This window comes from Monodelphis domestica, chromosome 2, assembly GCF_027887165.1.
Source record: "Monodelphis domestica isolate mMonDom1 chromosome 2, mMonDom1.pri, whole genome shotgun sequence".
Taxonomy (NCBI): Eukaryota; Metazoa; Chordata; class Mammalia; order Didelphimorphia; family Didelphidae; genus Monodelphis; species Monodelphis domestica.
This window is the reverse complement of record NC_077228.1, coordinates 194,150,379-194,167,027: the sequence shown is the minus strand read 5'-3', so window position 1 is coordinate 194,167,027 and position 16,649 is coordinate 194,150,379. Positions and strand designations below refer to the sequence as shown.

Here is a 16,649-nt window from a genome sequence, read left to right as displayed (position 1 = left end):
ATTCAATGTCAGTCAAAAGTCAGAATTCCATGCCACTCAGGGTAAGCAGCACTAACCCTTGGAGAGCAACCAAGTGCTGGAGAAATTCAATGGAATATTCCCAGGTAGCCTAACTGCCAATTTACTAATCTGTCTGTTTTTCTCTGACCAAAGTCAGTTACTTTGTAGGTTATCCTAGGCTCGCCAAATATTATAGGGTGGGTTAAAAGAAGAGTCAAACTCTCTCTCTCTCTCTCTCTCTCTCTCTCTCTCTCTCTCTCTATATATATATATATATATATATATATATATATATATATATATATATATATATATGGTTTATTTAACTATAGGGAGAAAGGAAGGGATAGGAATCAGGGATTAATTTATTTCTAACCCACACCAGATATTAAAATCCTAAACTTTCTATAATTATACTAAACTTACTAATTAATTAAAGGTAAGGAAGGATTGGTAGAGGCAAGAACAAAGGGCCCAGAGAAATCTCACAACATAGGAGTTCTTTCTTTGATCAAGCAGAAGTCCCAGTGACAGTTCTGTAGGTCCACAAATGATTAGAAAGGGAATGATGATTAACCCACACACTGTCCACCAGTGTGAGGTAATCACTCACTCAACCACTCCTTCAAGATGGCCCAATTTCCTGGCAGCTTCAAAGTCTTTTCCTTCAGAGAGAGCCAACTCCACTCCCTCTCTGTCTTCTTTCAGAGAGACAACAGTCAATCCCAACTACCTCTCTCCTTCTCAGTCCTCTAGGAATGTTGACCCAGTCCTTGCCCTGTGGGATATCCTTGCTTCTTGCTTTTTGCAAAGTTAATTCTTTACAACACTTCAGACACTAACTGTGTGACACTAGGTAAGTCACTTAGTATCTTCCAGTCTGTTTTGCCATCTGTAAAGTGGAGATAACAAGAGCACAGCTTATAAAGTTGTCATTAGGATCAAATGAAATAATATATATGAAATGTTTTGCAATCCTTCAAGTATTCTATTTTTAATACCTTTTATATAGTTTTAAAAATATTTTTTTTATTTAGTTAGTTGGTTCAAGACAGGCATTTCATGAAATATTATAATAGGAAGATTTGCACTAGAACATTATTCTCATAGCTGCAAAAGATGCTCTCCCACAAATATGTCCTCTATTAGTGGGGAGAGTAAGCATCCACATAAGAAAATCAATAATGATGGACTTGAATGTGGGGAGTTCACCTGGTAGGATATCTCACACTTGAAACATGTAGGACTGTTGATAACGTCATCAATGACACTCACTAGGATTACTATCTGCTGGGCTCATTTCTTCAAGATCAGTCAAGCTATGTCAATTTCAGTCTGATAACTCTAGCAGCCAGTGTCCAGAACCTCTGCCTAGAACAGGCTGATAGCTCCTTAGTTACAATCACCACAGCCAGTTTAAAAAAAAAAAAGACTCAAGTGCCCCCCGGCTAAGATTAGGTCCTTCTTTTCCCCAATCCAAGAGATCAGACTTCTATTACAAATAACTAAATTAGCCTTCTCACATTTATATTCTGTTTGAGTAGCTTCAAATGAATCTGAGCCATAATAAAATGTAGGCTAAGGAGATAAGATCAGTATTTGCCACCCTACTACTAGTCTGAATTCCTGTCTTTCTTAACACATGTCAGTGGCAAAGCTTGAGTGTTTTGGTCAGCAAAATACTAATGAAATTGCCATCCCCATTCCCCAAATATAGGTATTTCTCAAGGTTTAGTCCTCATTTTCTTCTTCTCCTTTCTTTATGTTCTTTAGTCTATATTTTTATGGCATTCTATTTTATAGAAAACTCCCAAATCTAGAGATCTACTCCTAAGTGCCACATCTGAAGCCCACTCAAAGCAGTGCCTTTGGGGTTGAGGGGGAAGCAGTTTCAGAATATTTAATCAGATATGCAGCTGGTTACTGAATATTGAGTTATAGATTCATTTTACCTGTAAAGTGTACTATGCCCTCATTCCAGTGCTATTTATTATTCTAACATACTCTTGTATAAGTTACAGTTTAGAGCTACACCAAATAGTCACAGTGCGGCAAAGGGAATAAGGCACACATAACATACCACAATCATTACCCTGCCCTTTGGCTCTCTTCCCAGAGGATCAGTGCCCCAGTGGAGCACACACATACTTTTTATGGGCAAGAAAACCTCACCCAGGTTCCTAGGACAAATACAACCATGCAACTCTGCTACAAATTGGAACTGCTTTTATCTGATTTTTTTTTTAATCAGAAGGCAACATACGATACTGAAAAGAGCATTGACTCTGGAGTCAGATGGACCTAAGTTCAAGTCCTGCTTTGAATCCTTGCTCCCTGTGTGACTTGATCTTTCTAAGACTGTTTTCTTCTCTGTAAAATGGGGATAATATATAGCACCTAGCTCATAGAGTTGTTATAAGTATTAAATGAAGAAACATGTATACTGTATTTGCAAACATTAAAGCACTCTGTAAATGCTATTATTTAAAAGGATTCTGGGGCTAGTCTTAAAATATAGCAAGAAATATAGGCACACTTTCCTCTCCTTAAACATATTTATAGAATGTTATCTCACGCATTGGAAATGTCAGTACAACTCTTGCTGGTTCAGTTAACCTCCACAGCTTAGCCATGTTGTACACATTTCTATGCTAATACCATCTTCTTGAAGGGTTCCTTCATCCATCTATACTCTGAAAAGATTGGTCAGGGCCTCTCTTAGTACCTCTTGTGAAGTATCATCACCATAATAGCTAATAAATGTAACAAATTTAAAATTTACAAAGCCCTTTTTACATATATTATATCATTTGATCCTCCTCCATGAGATAGCTGCTTTTATTATCTCCATTTTTCAGATGAGGAAACTGAATCTGAGTTTTAAGGGACTTGTCTAGGGACACATAATCAGTAAGTGCCTAAGGCAGGATTTGATTTTGGTTTTCATGACTCTCAGGTTCAGAGTATGCTAATGTCTAGGTGTAATTTGCTGGACTACATCCTTTTTTAGTCTATCATGCAGTAAGCTATTATCCTCAATTCTGCCTACAGTCTAAGATATCATGTTTCAGTCCTCTTAGGAAATAAATCAAACAGGGCCTGGTTGTTCTTACTGCTTAGAACAAATAAGTTTGAATATGAGACATGAAAAGGGGTAAAGGGATTCAACCACAAGAGGGAGAATGGACCTAAATTCCTATCCAGTATATAGTTCTAACCAGAACTGCATCTCTAGGCTCTCTTCATATAGCCCTTACTCTTCACTGGTCCCTTATCATGTGCTAGTAAGATGAATAGATTAAATTTCTATCCTAGGTAATGTTTCCATGTTATTCAAATGGCAATTTGTTGCCTTTCTGGTGCTTCTCTGAGGGAAATTATAGAAAGAAGTCATAAGTTTTAACTGAAAAGGCAAGCTAAGGGCAGTATATAGCATTATTCCAGGCAAATTCTTTCACAGGAAAGAATGAGACCCACTATATATTATAAATCTTTGATGTAACAGTGTTAGAATTCCTTGAGTTTTTGGTTACTATGCTTCATGAATATGTTAACCTGTGGGTGGTAGGCTATAGTGAGTAAAAGCCTTTCCCATCATCTCACTTAAAATTTGGCTGGGGATTATAGGTCCCAAGTTGAGTCAACTTATATTAAAATATTATAAAGCTGATGAGTTTCTTTCTAAAAATGCTATACAATATAATCCAGATGGAATTGCTTGCCATCTCCAGGAGGCAGGGTGATGGGAGGGAGAGAGATAATTTGGATCATATAACTTCAGGAAACTTAGGTGGAAACTTGTTATACATAATCAATAAAATAAAATATCATTTAAAAATGCTATGCACTTTGCAAAGTAGACAATTTAGGTAATAGAATGAAATCACAAATCCTACAAAATGGTTTATAGTATTTAGATAAAGCAAATTCAAAAGAGACATATTTAGTGACTACTATGTAAAAAGCCTTAATTTATGCCCTGTAGGAGATACTGCCTACTGTCCTATAGAGTGTATATTATATGAAGACAATAGGAATGTTATTCTCCAGCTGAGCAGAACTTAAGTGAATCTAGAATGGGACATGAATCCACTGATTCAATTAATCAACAAATATTCATAAATCATCTACTAAGTATGAGAAAACAGAAAAAAAATAATGAAACTATCCCCTACTTTTAAAGAGATTACATTCTACCGGGGAAGACATGTTCATGTAAGGGAGGAAAGGGATGTGATTCTCCTTCCCCCACTATTAGCTATATTTCTAGCAGACAAGCAGGAGACATTCCATCTAGCAGCTTAAAAGTTTATTTGTTCAAGACTTTGAAGAACAGTTGAGGGAAAAAATAGACACACTTTATATAGAAATAGTTAAGAGATAGTCATGCAAGGAAGTAAACAGTTTCAAGGAATGGGACCAGTGGCAACAGAGATGCCGTGTCCTATGAGGAGAAAGTCCATATGAGAAAAACTTGTGGAGATCCTAAACTCAAGGGAGTTGCATAGATACTCTACAAAAGAGATAAAGTACTTCTTTCTGCTCACTGCAATATCAGCAGTTGTGAATTGCCTTTGCTCTAAATGTATCCTACCTGTATGCCTATCATGGCATTCTAAATTATACCCACTTTTCCTATGGGCACTGTAGGTGGGAGAAGACGCCCCAATTTTTTAAAAAAAAGTGATGTTTTGTGGCTATTGTTTTTATGATACCATATTGATAAATACCTTTGTTTGAGTCTAGTTAAATGACTTATCACTTAATGGGAAGCATATGGATGGAGGTCATGAGTTAGAAAGATGGTGCTACAATTGGGGCAGAGTAAAAATGGCAGAGAAGGTACACAGATCCACCTGATCTCTACCAAATTATCATTTAAAAAACTATGATTAATGCCTCAAAAGGAATTCTAGACTACTGGGCAGAGTCAAGATGGTGGCTTAATAGCAGCAAAGCCTAAACCTCTCTCACTACCTTCCATACCAGTCTTTAAAAAGTGCTTCAGAGGTGGAGTCAAGATGGCAGCCTAGAAGGAGCAGAAGTTCAGACCTCTGAATACCCTTCCTTACCAATCACAAACTGAATTCTCTTAGGGGACTGAAAATCAAACCTAACAACAAGACAAGGCAAGGAATCCTCCTGCTGGACTCGATTCAAAAGGTACGTCCCCGAAAAGCCAGAATCCAAGAACACTCGGGTTTAAGGGGAAGGAAGAAGGAAGGCTCCAGGACCCTTCCCCCAACCACCTAGAGTGCTGAGACTCCAGCAGCAGCAGGAACTTCTGGGCGGGCAAAGGTGCTGGTCTGGAGGGTGTATTTTGTGGGAAGGGCTGTGCCAAGTTCAGAGCATCGAACACAGATGGCGGGAAAGGAGCTAGAGAGGGAGCATAGACCTGGCAGCTTGGCCAGAGCTGTGGAGATCCTCCATATTTGCTCCAGCTTTCCAGGAGGTTTTGGACTCAGACCAAAGGCAACCCAACCAAGCTGAACTTAATCCCATCAAAAGTCTCCAGAATTCAGGGAAGCCCAGGCTCCACACTCCTCCTAATTGACTGCTGGACTTTAATCCAATCAAAAGCCTCCAGAGGACAGGGAACCCCAACAAACCTCCCCCACAGACTGCACTGAGAGATCTTCCATCAAAGCTCCAAGAGGGGAGACTGACAGAAGCCCCCAAAACCAAAAAAAATTGAGAGGAGCAAGATCACAGAAAAATACAGGGAGCAAAGAAGGGGTAAACTCAAGCAAACAACAGAAAAAGAAAGAAATTACAATAGACAGCTTTTATACAGCAAACAGAACAGAGGGGGACAGATCAGCAAATGATAAATCAGAATTCCCAGCGAATTGGATACAGACTGTGGAACAACTCAAAATGCAATTCAAAACACAATTAAGAGAGGCTGAAGACAATTATGAAAAGAACTTAAAAACTTAGAATAAGTCATCTGGAAACAGAAGCACTTGAAGTAAAATGAGAAAATAGTGTCTTGAAAGCCAAAATCAACCAGCTGGAAAATGAGGCAAAAGAGATGAAAGATGAGGCAAAGAAGATGAAAGATGAGGTAAAGAGGATGAAAGATGACCTTCAAAGAAAATCAGACCAGAAGAAAAAGGATGACCAAAAAGCCAGGGATGAAATCCAGTCTTTAAGAACCAGAATACAACTAGAATTAAGTGACCTCGCAAGGCAACAGGACACTATAAAACAAAATGAAAAGAATGAAAAAATTGAGGAAAATATGAAGCATTTCATTCACAAAACAAAGGATTTAGAAAATCTTTTGAGGAGAGACAATTTAAGAATCATTGGTCTACCAGAAGACCATGATAAAAGAAAAAGTCTGGACATGATACTACAGGAAATTATTCAAGAAAACTTCCCTGATATCCTAGAACAAGAGGGGAAAGTGGAGATTAAAAGAATCCACAGATCACCTCCTGTACTTAGTCCCCAACTGACAACACCCAGGAATGTTATAGCCAAATTCAAGAACTATCAGACCAAAGAAAAGATATTACAAGCTGCCAAGAAGAAGTCATTCAGATACCATGGAACAACAGTGAGGATAATGCACGATCTGGTTGCATCCACACTGAAGGACCGAAAGGCATGGAATATGATATTCTGGAAAGCAAGGGAACTAGTTCTACAATCAAGAATCAACTACCCAGCAAAACTGACTATATTCTTACAGGGGAAAGTATGGTCATTCAATAGAAGAATTCCAAGAATTTGTAAAGAAAAGAACAGACCTGATCAGAAAATTTGATGTCCAAGCACAGAACTCAAGAGAATCATCAAAAGGTAATTTAAAAAGAGGGGAAAAAGAAAAACAAAACAAAACGACAACAACAAATTTTTTTTCAGAGACTCAATAAGTTAAAATGTTATGTATCCCTATAAGAAAAGAGGTCATTGGTAACTCTTAAAAACTGTTGCTATCACCTGGGCAGCTAGAAGAATTACACTTAGAGGGAACAGTGACCAACTGTATACAATGAAAGGACAAGATATAAATAGGTATATAGATATATGCATGCAAAAATACACACACACACACACACATATATATATATATATATATACAATTAGAGCTAAAAAAGGTTTATACTAAAAGAAATGGGAAAAGAAATAAATGGGGGTAAATTTATATGTCACAAAGAAGCTCATGGCAGGAGTGGGGAGAACATCAATACACTGGAAGGGTAAAGAGGTTGGAGATAAGAAATACTCAACTCTTACATGCTTTGAAGTTGACCCAAAGAGGGAAGAACAATCCAATCCATTGGGGCAGAGAATAGATTTGCTCCCTATAGGGGAGTAGAAGGGTAACAAATGGACTGGTGGGGAGAGAAGCAGTATAAGGGAGGGAGAGGGTGGGGGTCAATCTTAGGAAGACTACAGGGAAAATAAGGGGGAATAATAAGGGAGGGGGTAGAAAGGGAAGTAAAATAAGGGAGAGAACTAGGGGGACTGATAAAAAACAAACACTGGTGTAGAAGGAAATAGTGAAAGAAGAAAAGGCAGGACCAGGAGTAGAAATCAAAATGCTGGGAAATACACAGGTAGTAATCATAACTATGAATGTGAATGGAATGAACTCACCCATAAAATGCAAGTGAATAGCAGAGTGGATTAGAATCCAAAACCCTACCATATGCTGTTTACAAGAAACACACACGAGGAAGGTAGATACACATAGGGTGAAAGTATGAGGATGGAGCCAAATCTGTTGGGCATCAACTGATAAAAAGAAGGCAGGAGTCGCAATGATGATATCTGACAAAGCCAAAGTAAAAATAAATCTAGTTAAAATAGATAGGGAAGGTAATTACATCCTGATAAAAGGCAGTGTAGACAATGAGGAAATATCTGTACTCAACATGTATGCACCAAATGGCAAAGCATCCAAATTTATAAAGTAGAAACTAGAGGAGCTCAAGGATGAAATAGATAAAACCTTCCTCTATCCGAACTAGATAAATCAAACCAAAAAATAAATAAGAAAGCGGTAAGAGAAGTGAATGAAATCTTAGAAAAAAATAGAGTTCATAACATTTGGAGAAAAATAAATAGGGACAAAAAGGAATATGCCCTCTTTTCAGCAGCACATGGCACATTCACAAAAATTGACCATGTATTAGGGCATAAAAACATTGCAAATGAGTACAAAATAGCAGAAGTAATAAATTCAACCTTCTCAGATCACAATGCAATGAAAATAATAATTAGTAAGGGTACATGGAGAGGTAAATAAAAAATTAATTGGAAATTAAACAATATGATTCTCCAAAACTGGTTAGTTAAAGAACAAATTGTAGAAACAATTAATAATTTCATTGAAGACAATTACAATGATGAGACATCCTTTCAAAACCTATGGGAGGCAACCAAAGCAGTACTCAGGGGGAAATTTATATCCTTGAGTTTATATATCAACAAATTAAGAAGGGCAAAGGTCAATGAATTGGGCATGCAAATTAAAAAACTAGAAAGCGAACAAATTAAATATCCTCATATGAAGACTAAATTAGAGATCTAAAACTCAAAGGAGAAATTAATAAAATTGGAAGTCAAAGAACTATTGATTTAATAAATAAGACTAGAAGCTGGTACTTTGAAAAAAAAACAAATAAAATAGACAAAGTACTAGTCAATCCAATTAAAAAAAAGGAAACCAAATTGATAGTATCCAAGATGAAAAAGGAGACCTCACCTCTAATGAAGAGGAAATTAAGGCAATCATTAAAAACTATTATGCCCAATTATATGGCAACAAATATGGCAATCTAGTTGAAATGGATGAATTCTTACAAAAATATAAATTGCCTAGACTAACAGAGGAAGAAATAAATTACCTAAACAACGCCATATCAGAAAAAAGAAATTGAACAGGCCATCAAAGAACTCCCTAAGAAAAAAATCCCTAGGTCCAGATGGATTCACAAATGAATTCTATCAAACATTCAAAGAACAACTAATCCTAATATTATACGAACTATTTGACAGAATAAGCTAAGAAGGAATTCTACCAAATTCATCTTATGACACAAACACAAACATCTTATGTTCACAAAAAGTGATCCCAAAGCCAGGCAGGTCAAAAACAGAGAAAGAAAACTATAGACCAATCTCCTTAATGAATATAGATGCAAAAATATTAAATAGGATATTAGCAAAAAGACTCCAGAAAGTCATCACAAGGGTTATTCACTATGACCAGGTAGGATTCATACCAGGAATGCAAGAATGGTTCAATATTAGGAAAACCATACACATAATTGACCATATTAACAAGCAAACTCACAAAAATCACATGATTATCTCAATAGATGCAGAAAAAAGCCTTTGATAAAATACAACACCCATTCCTATTGAAAACACTAGAAAGTATAGGAATATAAGAGCCTTTCCTAAAAAATAATAAAGAGTATATATCTAAAACCATTAGCAAATATCATCTGCAATGGGGATAAACTAGAAGCCTTCTCCATAAGATTAGGAGTGAAACAAGGATGCCCCATTATCACCCCTATTATTTAACATTGTACTAGAAACACTATCAGTAGCAATTAGAGAAGAAAAAGAAATTGAAGGTATTAAAATTGCCAATGAGGAGACCAAGCTATCACTCTTTGCGGATGATATGATGGTTTACTTAAAGAATCTTAGGGAATCAACCAAAAAGCTAGTCGAAATAATCAACAACTTTAGCAAAGTTGCAAGATACAAAATAAACCCGCATAAGTCATCAGCATTTCTATATCTCCAATCCATCTCAGCAATAAGAATTAGAAAGAGAAATTCCATTTAAAATCGCCCTAGACAAAATAAAATACTTAGGAATCTATCTGCCGAGACAAACACAGGAACTATATGAACACAACTACAAAACACTCTCCACACAATTAAAACTAGATCTAAACAATTGGAAAAACATTGATTGCTCATGTGTGGGATGAGCTAACATAATAAAAATGAAAATCTTACCAAAATTAATTTTTTATTTAATTATTTTTAATTATTATTATTTTATAATATATATTGATATATATTATATATAATATAATATTAATTTAAAAATAAAAAATTATTTAGTGCCATACCCTTTGAACTACCAAAAAACTTCTTTACGGAATTAGAAAAAAAAAACATAACAAAATTCATTTGGAAGAACAAAAGATCAAGGATATCCAGGGAAATCATGGAAAAAAATGCAAGAAGGACTTGCAGTCCCAGATCTGAAACTATACTATAAAGCAGTGGTTATCAAAACAATTTTGTACTGACTAAGAGACAGAAAGGAGGATCAGTGAAATAGACTTCGGGTAAATGACTTCAGCAGGACAGTCTATGATAAACCCAAAGATCCCAGTTTTGGGGACCAAAACCCACTTTTTGATAAAAACTGCTGGGAAAATTGTAAGACAGTATGGGAGAGATTAGGTTTGGATCAACATCTCACACCCTACACCAAGATAAACTCAGAATGGGTCAATGACCTGAATATAAAGAAGGAAACTATAAGCAAATTAGATGAACACAGAATAGTATACTTGTCAGATCTTTGGGAAAGGAAAGACTTTAAAACCAAGCAAGAGCTAGAAAAAATCACAAAATGTAAAATCAATAATTTTGGTTACATCAAATTAAAAAGTTTTTCTACAAACAAAACGAATGCACCCAGAATTAGAAGGGAAGCAACAAATTGGGAAACAATCTTCATTACAAAAACCTCTGACAAAGGTCTAATTACTCAAATTTATAAAGAGCTAAACCAGTTGTACAAAAAAGCAAGCCATTCTCCAATTGAAAAATGGGCAATCAAAACTATTAATAAGCACATGAAAAAGTGCTCTAAATCTCTTATAATCAGAGAAATGCAAATCAAAACAACTCTGAGGTATCACCTCACACCTAGCAGACTGGCTAACATAACAGCAAAGGAAAGTAATGAATGCTGGAGGGGATGTGGCAAAGTTGGGACATTAATTCATTGCTGGTGGAGTTGTGAATTGATCCAACCATTCTGGAGGGCAATTTGGAACTATGCCCAAAGGGTGCTAAAAGACTGTCTGCCCTTTGATCCAGCCATAGCACTGCTGGGGTTGTACCCAGATAATAAGGAAAAAGACATGTACAAAAATATTCATAGCTGTGCTCTTTGTGGTGGCAAAAAATTGGGAAATGAGGGGATGCCTTTCTTTTTTATTTTATTTTATTTTATTTGATCAAAGGGGATGCCTTTCAATTGGGGAATGGCTGAACAAATTGTGGTATATGTTGGTGATGGAATACTATTGTGCTCAAAGGAATAATAAAGTTGAGAAATTCCATGGGGACTGGAACAACCTCCAGGGATTGATGCAGAGTTAGAGGAGCAGAACCAGGAAAACATTGTACACAGAGACTGATACACTGTGGTACAATTGAATGTAATGGACTTTTCCATTAGTGGCAATGCAATGACCCTGAACAACTTGGAAGAACCTACAAGAAAAACCACTATCCACATCCAGAGGAAACGCAGTGGGAGTAAAAACACTGAGGAAAAACAGCTGCTTGAATACATGGGTCGAAGGGATATGGTTGGGGATGTAGACTCTAAATGAATATCCTAGTGTAAACAACAACATGGAAATAGCTTCTGATCAAGGACACAAGTAATATCCAATGAAATTGTACATTGGCAGCAGGAAGAGTGGGTGGAGGGGAGGGAGGGAAATAATGTGATTATTGCAACCAAGGAATAATGTTCTAAGTTGACTAAATAAGCTTATTTAAATGGAAAAAAATTAAAAAAATAAAAGTACTTAAAAAAGACAAGAATCTAAACCCAACAACAAGACAGAGTCACAGGCTTTCTTGCTGAACACAACTTGAAAGTAGGCAGACAGAGTAGGTTTCCATGGGATAAAGGGGAGATGAGAAACAAGACTAAACAAGAGGTTAGCTCAACTGGCCAAATCCAGTATACCAGCAGAGGAGAGAAAAGATTGAAGATTCAGCCCCAGGACAGGTAATCCAGTAAATTGGATTAATCCAGTAAACCACCAGGGCGCTAGTTTACAATCCATAGTCGGAAAAAAAAAGAGAGAAAATGAGTAAAGGACAGGAAAAAAGAAGGTAATGATCAAGAGCTTCTGTGGGGATAAAGACCAAAAAATGGAACTAACAGAGTATAATAGGATCTAATGAACTTCAAAAGCAAAACATCAAAAGAAACTGGGAATTGGACTCAGGCTCTGGAAGAGCTCAAAAAGGAATTTAAAAAACCAATATGACAGACTGAAGAAAAATGGGAGAAAAACAAAAACAACAGCTTAAAAAGCAAAATAGGTCATCTGGAAAAATAGGTACCTGAATCAAATGAAGAAAACAGCATTTTAAAAGCTATAATTGACCTACTGGAAAAAGAGGAAAAAAGTCAGAAAAGAATTACTTGAAAAGAAGAATAGACCAAATGGAAAAGGAGATTCAAAAGGTCATGGAAGAAATTCAGTTTTTAAAAATTAGAATTGGACAAAGAGAAGCTAATGATTTCAAGAGACATCAAGAAACAATAAAACAAAAGGAATTCTAGAGGAATATCACCCACAAAAATATGAAAATAAATTTTTGGTCAAAAAGACCTGCATGAGATCTATTGCATAAGGGTAGAAGTAAAGGGCAAAGTAGATGCCAAGGCAGGTCCCATCAAGGTAACAGACCTTGGGAGCATCTGAATCAGCAGCAAAGGCTTACCTGAGCTCTTGCCACATGATAAAGGGTGGGGGCCTGATAATTGCTCAGAAGGAGATTACAAGGCTCCCTTTGCTGGCTCTGGGTGCAATATTCTTTTTCATTGCCCATAATCAGATCCAGGTTGTACTCTCAGGGTGAAGAAGAGCACTAGCACACAGTAGCATCTGTGGTCCCAGGGGAACAGGGAACACTAATCAAAGTTTCAAAGTGGAAAAGTGTGCTTACTCACAGACAAGAATATGGGCTGGAAGAATATTAAACACATCTCTCTTTACATCATAGCACCTTGGAAGGACTGAAAGCAGATGAGATGAAGCTTGTAATAATCCTCCCTTCACCATAGGAACAGAGACCAACTTCAATGGTTTTGTAAATTAAAAGAAAAGAAAAAGTCTGGAAAATGAGCAAACAACAACAAAAAAACATACATAGAAAGTTATTTTGATGTCAGGGAAGATGAAAACCCAAACTCAGAAAAAGACAACAAAGCCATTCAATTACATTCAAAGCCTCCAAGAAAAATACTAATTGGTCTCAAGCCCCAAAAGAATCAATAGAGGAGCTTAAAAATGATTTTAAAAATCAAATAAGTTAGAGAAAATTTGGGGAAGGAAATGAAAATGATACAGAAAAAGTCATGAACAAAAGAGTCAATAGCTTAGAGAAATAGGTGAGTAAGATGACTAAAAGAGTTTGTATAGTTGTTTGTATATACTCAGAGGAACTCATTCTACAAACCTGGGTAGGCCTAAGAATAAACTCTTAGGCCAAAACTCTATCTGACTTTTCTTTAAAAAACAGTAATGTAGTTTATTAATAGTCAAGTAAAATGAAATGATGGAGGACCAGGGAAAAAAGAAGCCCCTAAATCTAAAAATCTATATTCTCCACCCAACTTCTATGGGTTCCTCACAGAACTGACTTCAGGTCTTCAAGCTGCTTAAATCTTCTCTCTCTAACTAAAATCCCCACTCTATATAATCTACCCTAACCTACTGATCCTCAAATGAAATTGTAGACATAGTAAAAGTTCATCAGAGTAGAAAGAGGGTTTGAACTCTCAATAAGCTCAGCCTCTTAGGCTGAGGTCAAGAGAGCTACAAGTCTCTTCTTCAAAGACAGGGTTTTAGCTGGGTTCTGGCCCTCACACACACATTCAGTCGGGAAACCTCTCAGGAACCAGGAGCTTACAAGTCTCTGGGAGATGACAAATGGAAACAGGGATGCACAGGATCTCAGGAATCTTTTAATAGCTGGAAACACAGGAACCTCCGGTTATCAAGAAAAGCAAGTCACCTCCTTCAGGCATAGACAAAGAGCCAACAGGAAGTGATCTCTCTGCTCTCCTGGCTGAACAGGAAAAACAGATCCTCAACAGTCTTTGGTACTCAGTTTTATCCCTTTCCCAGATTCTGGAACTGTTCTTTCAGTTCTGTGCATCTGACCAGATCTTCCTTTGCAAACCCATGCCTTTACTACTTCCTACTTGCAAAGTTTTTCTCTCTCTCATTAGTAAAGGAGACACACAAAAAATACTGAAGAAATTAATACCTTAAAAAACAGAGTAAGCCAATTAGTAAAAGAGGCACAAAAATCCACTGAAGAGAACTTCTTAAAAAGAAGGATTGGGCACCAGCTGGGTGGCTCAGTGGATTAAGAGCCAGACCTAGAGATGGAGGTCCTAAATTCAAATTTGGCCTCAGGGGGGCAGCTAGGTGGCTCAGTGGATTGAGAGTCAGGCCTTGATACAGGAGGTCCTGGGTTCAAATCTGACCTCAGACACTTCCCAACTGTGTGACCCTGGGCAAGTCACTTGACCCCCATTGCCTAGCCCTTACCACTCTTCTGCCTTGGAGCCAATACACAGTATTGATTCTAAGACAGAAGGTAAGGGTTAAAAAAAAAAGGATTGTCCAAATAGGAAAAAATATTTTAAAATGCACTTCTAGAAAAACTTCTTAAAAGGCAGAATTGGCCATCTGGAAAAAAAGAAGAGGTACAAAAATTCACTGAGAAAAAGAACTCTTTACAAAGTAGAATTGGCCAAATTGAAAAGGAGGTACAAAAGTTCACTCAGAAAATCATGTCTTAAAAATTAGAATTGGGCAAATAGAAGCTATGACTCCCTGAGACATCAAGAAACAATCAAACGTCAGAAGAATTAAAAAATAGAAGAAAATGTGAAATAGCTCATTGGAAAAACAACTAACCTTGAAAATAACTCCAGGAGAGATAATCTGAGAATTATTGGACTACCTGCAAGCCAGGATCAAAAAAAAGAATTTAGACATCATTTTTCAAGAAATTATCAAAGAATACTGTTCTGATATGTTATAATTAAAATAGTTGAGGTTGTAAACTGTAGTGAGTAAAATAGTGGAAGATATAAATTGTGAGAGATATAAGAGTGGGTGAGTAAATTGTGACCGCAGGAAATATGTTTTCACTACAGTGTTTTGTTTTTAAATCAAATATAAGGTGGTTGCCAGGGAAATATTCCCAATTATGAATATACCCAAGTCAACTGGGTTTTATAGAGAATTTAATTAATAATACAATGAGGAATTAAAGAAAAGAGAAAAAGAGAGAAAAAGGAAATAAGTATGAAGGGCCTTAAGCCAACATGGCCTAGACCTGAGTCTTAAGAGAGAGAGATCAGTCAGTCAGGCTTTTATCACTCACCACAAGGTCTGTCTAAGCAAGGATTCTAGTGACAGAGTCTCCTCAGAGAGAGTTCCAGCCAGAGTCCTCCTCAAAGAGCCTTCCGGCCAGAGACTGTTTCAAAGGGCCTCTCTCAAGAGCCTCCAGAGGGACAGAGTTCCCTCAGAGGAACTCCAGCGAGACCTCCTTAGAGATTGTCCTCCAAGAGCTTCTCTTCTTTAAAGCCTCTCTCAAGAGATCTCCAAAAGGATTGACTTTCAAGAGATTCTGCTTTTTCTTATATAGGGGGTTTTCTCCTATGTCACCTCCCCTAAGTTCTTCCATCTACCAATCACAGTAGATGTTTTCCAAAGGACAGCCCATTCTGAATTCACTGTTGGGTTGACTAATCCCTTTAGTAAGTTTGAATCAGAAAAAACACTGCTGGGTAGACTAATCCCTTTAGTAAGTTTGAACCAAATTTTCACCTCTTTGCTCCTGACAAGTTTACAAGTTGCCTGACCTTTAATAGGTACTTAGCACCCCTTTGTATTACTTCTAAAAATAGGCATGGCTTAAAGAACTTTTTGCCTCATTATAAGTATGGGTTTAAGTACTTTCATTATTTAGCAAGGAGTTTTCTCCCCTAAAGCAGTCTTAAGTACAGGTGGAGTAGAGGTCCTCCCATTTCTGAACCAAGTAGAGTTCTCACTGTCAAAATGGGGAATGTTCCCAGTAGGGAATTGTTCCAATAGAGAATTCCCCAATGTGGAAATTTTTAACATTCACAAGTCTGAGAAATTTCAAGATTCACAGATATTCTAGAACTAGAGAGTGAAATAGAAATGGAAAAATTCATTGATCTTGAAAGATATCCCCAAAAGATAACTCCAATACTCCCAGATCAAGTAGAAAATATTGTGAGTAGTCAAAAAGAAATGATATAGGGGTAAATCTGAGAAGTTAATTTGTCTGTTGTTTGAAATGGCTAGATTTTATGCTCCTAAAACAACCTTCATTGATGAGATTGATTTCATCTGTAGCTCCAGAGGCACTCCTTTTGAATATGAAGCAAGTCCAAGAGTCAAGTCTGAACTGCTCATTCAAATGGATGAACCTTCTAAAATGGTTATGGTGTTTGCTGCCACACATTACCCATGGTACACTGATGAAGCTTTATGAAGGAGATTTTAAAAAATAATCTATATACCTTTCCCAACAGTAAAAAGCAGAGCAGTGCTACTTTTAAAAAATTAAAA

At 36.8% G+C, this 16,649-nt stretch overlaps 1 long non-coding RNA gene across 1 annotated transcript in view; it reads right to left on the bottom strand.

Annotated features, from left to right (window-relative positions):
* Positions 1-300: 300 nt before the first annotated feature.
* The window catches only part of LOC103100386 (uncharacterized), a 67,178-nt gene continuing 50,829 nt past the window's right edge, over positions 301-16,649 (bottom strand). The window contains exon 5 of the long non-coding RNA XR_008916361.1: positions 301-892. This is a non-coding gene — a long non-coding RNA (uncharacterized LOC103100386). The remainder of the gene's footprint in view (positions 893-16,649) is intronic.